The following is a 7,918-nucleotide window of genomic DNA, read 5'->3' as shown; positions in this document are numbered from 1 at the left end:
CCTCCAAAGACTAGAGGTTCCAGGATCTGTCGTCGTGCCTACAAACAGAGGCCCCAGGAACTGAGGTAACACCCACAAATGGAGGCCCCAGGAATCCAGGCATCCCATGCTCCTGGAGGTGCCAGGAATCACTGTAGGCCCATGACTAGAGACTGCAGGAACCATGAGATGCCTGCGACCCAGCCCCCTCAGCCATCCCTGGTGGCAGAGCCACCAACACTAGCCCTTCCAGTAGCAGGGGCTGCACCCAAGTTGCAGAAACCCTCGACAGTGGTGGCAGTGTCCAAGACCCCAGGTCTCAAAAAGTGCACTGGTGCTGGAGACCAGAGACTGCGGGAGCAGCAAAGACACTCTCAGCTCAGCCCCTACCACCCTCCCAGCAGTGGTGGGTGGCACCTTCAACTTGAGGCTTAAGGAAACACAGTGGTGCCAGTGACCCAGCCCCCTCTCTTCCTCCTGGCAGTGGTAACTCTGACACTGGCCCTTCCAGCAGTGGGGGCTGCACCCAAGATGCAGATACCCCAGCAGCAGCAGTGCTGCCCATGACCTGAGGTTTCAAAAGGCACACCAGTGCCAGAGACCAGAGGCTGCAGGAGCAGCAGCAACACTCACAATCAGCCCCTTCCCCTCCCCCAGCAGTGGCAGATGACACCTGAACCAGAGGCTTCAGGAAATGCAGCAACACTCGCAACTTAGCCCCTACACATCCCATAGCAATAGCAGATGGCATCTGTGACCTGAGGCTTAAGGAGCCACAGCAGTACCTGAGACCTAGCCCCCAGAGTCAGCACCCCAACACCAGCCCTACCAGCAGCAGGGACTGCATACAAGATACCGGGCACCTGGCAGTGGTGGCAACACCCATGAACCCGCATCCCCAGCAGGAGTGCTGCCAGCACCCCCAGACAACTCAGGAGCAGCACTGCAGGTCGTTCACCCAGCAGCAGCACCCGAGCCTGTGGAGTGCCAGTGGGGGAACACGAGACCCAGGGGACCCCAGGAGCAACAGAGGTGCTCACACTCTTGGTGATCCTGGTGGTGACACTCATGACTGCAGCGACATCATAAGCAGCAAGTCACCAGCAACCTCAGAGTCACAAGCAACACAAGGAGGGCATTAATGATGCCTCAGGCAGAGGCAGTGGAGGTGGAAAGTGCAGGCTCTCAAATACAATCAGAAGCAGCTCTGAATCAAGTAACCCAAGCTTTACCCAAATAAGAAAGGTGATTACTACCACAAATATGCCAGCAGAGGATCAACTCATCAGATACCATGAAGAACAACAGTAAAATGGCAGAACAGAAGGAGAATGACAACTCTCCAGAAACCAGACTTGAAGTCACGGAAAATTGAATCTAAATGACAGAGAATTCAAAATAGTTATCATCAAGAAACTGAATGAGTTACAAGAAAACTCAGAAAGACAGTTCAATGAGCTCAGGAGTAAAATTGATGAACAGAAGTTGTACTTGACCAAAGAGATTGAAACATTACAAAAAAAGAAAGAAATTCTGGACCTGAAAAACACAATTAACGAGACAAAAAAATAAAGTAGAAAACATTGGAAATAGAGCAGACTATATGGAAGAGAGAATTAGTGAGCTCAAAGATAGAAATCTAGAAATGAATCAGGTGGAGAGGAGAGAGAACTAAGGTTTTTAAAAAATGAAGAAATCCTATGAGAAATATGCAACTCAATTGGGAAAATCAACATAGGATAGTGAGTATCCCAAAAGGAGAAGATATGGAGAAAGGAGCAGAGAGCTTGTTTAAAGAAATAATAGCTAAGAACTTCCCAAATCTGGAGAAGGAACTGGATATATAGGTGCATGAAGCTAATAGACCACAAAAAGACCTTCTCCATGGAAGATTATATTAAAACGATCAAAAGTCAATGACAGGGAGTGATGTCAGAAACATGGCAGAGTGAGTTGTTTCCTTTGTCTCTCCCCCTCTGAATTACAACTAAACGGACATTCATCGACCAGCAGAGGACACCTACACAGCACAACAGGACGCCTGAGAGACTCACGAAGCTATAGCATCTGAAGGAGGAAGGACTGGACCTCCAGGAAGCAGTGAGATAGGTGAGCACTCCCCTGCCCATCTCCAGCAGCAGCAAGCCAGGACGCAGGTCCTCACACAGCAGCCAGCACTACTTTAAGAGGAGGCAGGGACAGCCCAGCCTGCAGGCAAATGCTATCCCAGCCTGCAGGAGAGCCCAACATACCTGCACAACTTCCAGCAGACGACGTGGAATCAGAAACACACTTCTTGCTTCCCCCCCAGCAGTGGCAGGTGGAATCTACTACCTGATAGTACCACAAATGTCCCAGCAAGGATCCGTTCATCAAACACTATAGTGACACTTCAGGGAAGAAGGAAAGTGAAAAGTTCCAGAAATAAACCCTGAAATCACAGAAATTTACAATCTAAATGACAGAGAATTCAAGATAGTTGTCATAAAGAAACTCAACGAGTTACAAGAAAACTCAAAAAGATAGTGCAATGAGCTCAAGAATGAAATTAATGAGTAGAAGAAATACTTCACCAAAGAGATTGAAACTATTTTAAAAAACGCAGAAATTCTAGATATGAAGAACACAATTAATGATGTGAAAAATAATCTAATATCCTTTAAAAATAGAGCTAACATTATGGAGGACAGAATTAGTGATTTAGAGGATAGAAATATAGAAATGCTTCAGGTGGAGGAGGAGAGACAACTAAGGTTCAAAAAGAAAAGAATTCTTTGAGAATTACCTGACTCAATTAGGAAAAGCAACATAAGGATTATAGGTTTCCAGAGGGAGAATAAAGGGAGAAAGGACCAGAGAGCTTGTTCAAAGAAATAATAGCTGAGAACTTCCCAAACCTGGGGAAAGAACTGAACTTACAAATACATGAAGCCAATAGAAGTCCTAATTGCATCAATGCAAAAAGACTTGCTCCAAGGCATATAATAGTAAAACTGGCAAAAGTCAACAACAAAGAAAAAATGTAAGGGCATCAAGGCAGAACAAAATAATCTACAAAGAAACCTCTATCAGGCTTTCAGCAATTTCTCAGCAGAAACTTACAGGCTAGGAGAGAGTGGAATGATATAATCAAAATACTGAAAGACAAAAACTTTCAGCCAAGAATACTCAATCCAGTGAAACTATCCTTCAGATATGATGAAGAAATAAAAACTTTCCCAGATAAGCAAAAGCTGAGGGAATTCATCACCATTAGACCTGCCTTACAAGAAATGATGAAGGAAGCTCTCATACCTGAATCAAAAAGATAAAGGCCTACAAAGCTTTGAGAAGGGAGATAAATAGACAGACAAAATCAGAAAACTTCAGCTTTCTATCAGAACAGGTTAGCAAACACTTAATTATAACATAAAAGATAAAGGAAAGGAAAGCATCAAAAATAACAAACACTTCAATTTAGGCACAAACTCACAACACAAAACAGAATAATTTATGACAACAACAACTCAGAAGGGGAAGAGGAAAGGGATAGAACCTGCATAGGCTAATGGAGATAAGAGGCTATCAGAAAATTAACTATATCGTCCACAAGACCTTTTATACAAACCTCATGATAACCACTAAATGAAAAATCAGAGCAGAGCCACAATTCATAAATAAAGAGAAAACTGAGAAAATCATCACAGAAAACCACCAAACTGAAATGGCAGTCAGTACAAGGGAAGAGAAAAAATGGAAATATAGAACAACTGGAAAATAAGAGATAAAATGGCAGTATTAAGCCCTCATATATCAATAATCACTCTAAATGTAAATGGATTGAATTCCCCAATCAAAGACACAGAGTAGCTGGATGGATTAAAACACAAGACACAACAATATGCTGCCTCCAGGAAACACATCTCAGCTCTAAAGACAAACATAGGCTCAGAGTGAAGGGATGGAAGATGATACTCCAAGCAAATGGCAAAAAAAAGAAAGTGGGTATAGCCATACTTATATCAGACAAAGCAGACTTCAAGATAAAAAATACAAAGAGAGACAAAGCAGGGCAGTATATAATGATAAAAGGGACATTACACCAAGAGGACATAACACTTATGCATATATATGCACCTAACACAGGAGCATCAAACTATATAAAGCAACTATTAACAGTCCTAAAGGGAGAAATTAACAGCAACACAATAATAGTAGGGGACCTCAACAGCCCACTTACATCAATGGATAGATCATCCAGACAGAAAGTCAACAAGGAAACACTGGCCTTAAATGAAACACTAGACAAGATGGACTTAATGGATATATACAGAACACTACATCCAAAAACAGCAGAATATACATTCTTCTCAAATGCACATGGAATATTCTCAAAGATAGACCATATGTTAGGAAACAAAACAAGTCTCAATAAATTTAAGAAGACTGAAATCATATCAAGCATCTTTTCTGACCACAATGCTATGAAATTAGAAATAAACTACAAGAAAAATGCTTGGAAAATGACAAATATGTGGAGACTAAACAACATCCTACTGAACAACCATTGGGTCAATGAAGAAATCAAAACATAAATTAAACAAAAAAAAAAACTAGAGAAAAATGAAAATGTAAACAAAACATACCAAAACCTATGAGATGCAGCAAAAGCAGTACTAAGCATGAAGTATATAGTAATATAGGCCTACGTTAAAAAACAAGAAAAATCTCAAATAAACAATCTAATACTATACCTAAAAGAACTAGAAAAACAAGAACAAACAAATAAAGTCAGTAAAAAGGAAGGAAGTAATAAAAATCAGAGCAGAAATAAACTCAGAAATGAAAGAGGAGAAATTAGAACCTAAGAAATACAAAGGATTATAAAAGAATGCTATGAAAAGCAAATACCAACAAATTGGATAGTCTGGAAGAAATGTATAAATGTATAAATCCTTAGAATCATACAATATCCCAAAACTGAATCAAGAAGAAATAGAGAATCCAAATAGAGATTGAAACAGTAATCAAAAACCTCCCCCAAAACAAAAGTCCAGGACCAGATGTCTTCTCCGGTGAATTCTACCAGACATTCAAAGAAGACTTAATACCTATCCTTCTCACATTCTTCCAAAACATTGAAGATGACAAAGTGCTTCCTAACTCATTTTACAAGGCCAACATTAGCCTGATACCAAAACCAGTCAAGGACAACACACACACAAAAATTACAGGCCAATATTACTGATGAAGATAGATGCAAAAATTCTCAACATAATATTAGCAAATCAAATACAACAGTAATTAAAAGGGTCATATACCATGATAAAGTGGGACTTATTCCAGAGACACAGGGATGGTTCAACATCTGCAAATCAATCAATGTGATACACCACATTACCAAAATGAAGAATAAAAATTGCATGATCATCTAATAGATGCAGAGAAAGCATTTGACAAGATTCAACATCCATTATGATAAAAACTCTCAATAAAATGTGTATAGAAGGAAAATATCTCAACATTATAAAGCCCTTATACAACAGACCCACAGCCAATGTCCTACTCAGTGGTGAAAGCTGAAAGCTATCCCTCTAAGAACAGGAACAAAACAAGGATGCCCACTTCACCGCTCATTAAACATAGTATTGGAAGTCCTACCCAGAGCAATTAGGCAAGTAAAGAAAATAAAAGTGATACAAACTGGACAGGGAGATGTAAAACTGTCACTATTTGTAGATGACATGATTCTGTATATTTAGGAAATCCTAAATAATTCACCAAAAACTATTAAAAATAATTAGCAAATACAGTAAAGTTGCGAGATACAAAATCAACATACAAAAATCAACCACATTTCTATACACTTACAATGAATTAGCAGAAAGAGAAACCAAGAATACAGTTCCATTTACAAGTGCAGCAAAAAGAATAAAATACCTAGGAATAAATTTAACCAAGGAGGTGAAAGACCTATACACCGAAAACTATCAGACATTATTGAAAGAAATTGAAGAAGATGTAAAGAAATGGAAAGGTATTCCATGCTCATGGATTGGAAGAATTAACGTAGTTAAAATTTCCATATTACCTAAAGCAATCCACAATTCTGTGCAATCCCAAGCAGAATCCCAATGACATTTTTCATGGAAGTAATACAAAGAATCCTAAAATTTATATGGCACAACCAAAGACACCAAATAGACAAAGGAATTCTGAGAAAAAGAACAAAGCTAGATGTATCTCACTCGCTGATTTCAAAATATACTACAAAGCTATAGGAACCAAAACAGCATGATACTGGCAGAAAAATCAACCCATATATCTATAGACAGTTAGTTTTTGACAAAGGAGTCAAGAACATACAATGGAGAAAGGAAACTCTCTTCAGTAAATGATGTTGGGGGGCTGGTCTGGTGCGTGGTTGTTCAGTTCATGCACTCCACCTTGGCGGCCTGGGGTTCACAGGTTCAGATTCTGGGCACAAACCTACACGTTGCTCATCAAGCCATGCTGTGGCAGGCATTCAACATGTAAAATAGAGGAAGATGGGCACAGATGTTAGCACAGAGCCAATCTTCCTCACACAAAAAAATAAAAATACAAAAAATGAATGATGTTCAGAAAACTGGACAGCCACATGCAAAGGAATGAAAGTAGACCATTATCATACACCATACACAAAATTTAACTCAAAATTGACAAAGACTTAAAGGTAAGACCTGAAACCATAAAACTCCTAGAAGAAAACATAGGCAGTACACTCTTTGACATTGGTCTGAGCAGCATCTTTTTGAATATCATGTCTCCTCAGGCAAGGGAAACAAAAGAAAAAATAAACAAATGGGACTGCCTCAAACTGAAAAGTTTCTGCACAGCAAAGGAAACCATCAACAAAATGAAAAGACAACCCACTAACTGAGAGAAAATATTTGTGAATCATATATCCAATAAGGGGTTAGTATTCAAAATATATAAAGAACTCATACAACTCAACAACAAGAAAACAAACAACCTGACCAAAAAATGGACAGAGGATATGAACAGACATTTTTCCAAAGAAGACCCACAGATGGCCAACAGGCACATGAAAAGATGTTCAACATTACTAATGATTAGGAAAATGCAAATCAAAACTACAATGGGATATCACCTTACACCTGTCAGAATGCCATTATTAAAAAGACAAGAAATAACAAGTGCTGGAGAGGATGTGGAGAAAAATGAACCCTCATATGCTGCTGATGGGAATGTAAATTGGCACAGCCATTATGGAAACAAGTATGAAGATTTCTCAAATATTAAAAATAGAAATACCATACAATCCAGTCATTTCACTTCTGCGTATTTATCCAAAGAACATGAAACACTAATTTTTAAAGACACATGCATCCCATGTTCATTGCAGCATTATTCACAATAGCCAAGACTTGGAAGCAACCTAAGTGCCTATCAGTGGGTGAATGGATAAAGAAGACATGGTATATATATACAATGGAATACTACTTAGTCATAAAAAGATGAAATCTTGCCATTTGCAACAACATGGATGGACTTTGATGGTATTATGCTAAGCGAAATAAGTCAGACAGAGAAAGACAATTACCATATGACTTCATTCATATGTGGAAGATAAGCAAAGAAACACAGAGATAAGAAAAACAGATTGTTGGTTACCAGAGGGGTGGGGGTAGGGGGCAAAAGGCGTAAAGGGGCACATATGTATGGTGATGGATAAAAACTACACTATTGGTAGTGAACACAATGCAGTGTATACAGAAATTGAAATATAATAATGTACACCTGAAATTTACACAATATTATAAGCCACTGTGACCTCAATAAAATGATTTTTAAAAAAAAGAAATAGAAAACCCAAGTATATCTCTAGGAACCAAAGGGATTTAATTAGTAATTAGAAATATTCCCACAAAGAAAATCCCACGATCAGATGGCTTTA

The sequence above is a fragment of the Ceratotherium simum genome, chromosome 33, assembly GCF_057802395.1.
Source record: "Ceratotherium simum simum isolate JZ-2026a chromosome 33, ASM5780239v1, whole genome shotgun sequence".
In the NCBI taxonomy this organism is placed as follows: Eukaryota; Metazoa; Chordata; class Mammalia; order Perissodactyla; family Rhinocerotidae; genus Ceratotherium; species Ceratotherium simum.
This window is presented reverse-complemented; position numbering follows the sequence as displayed.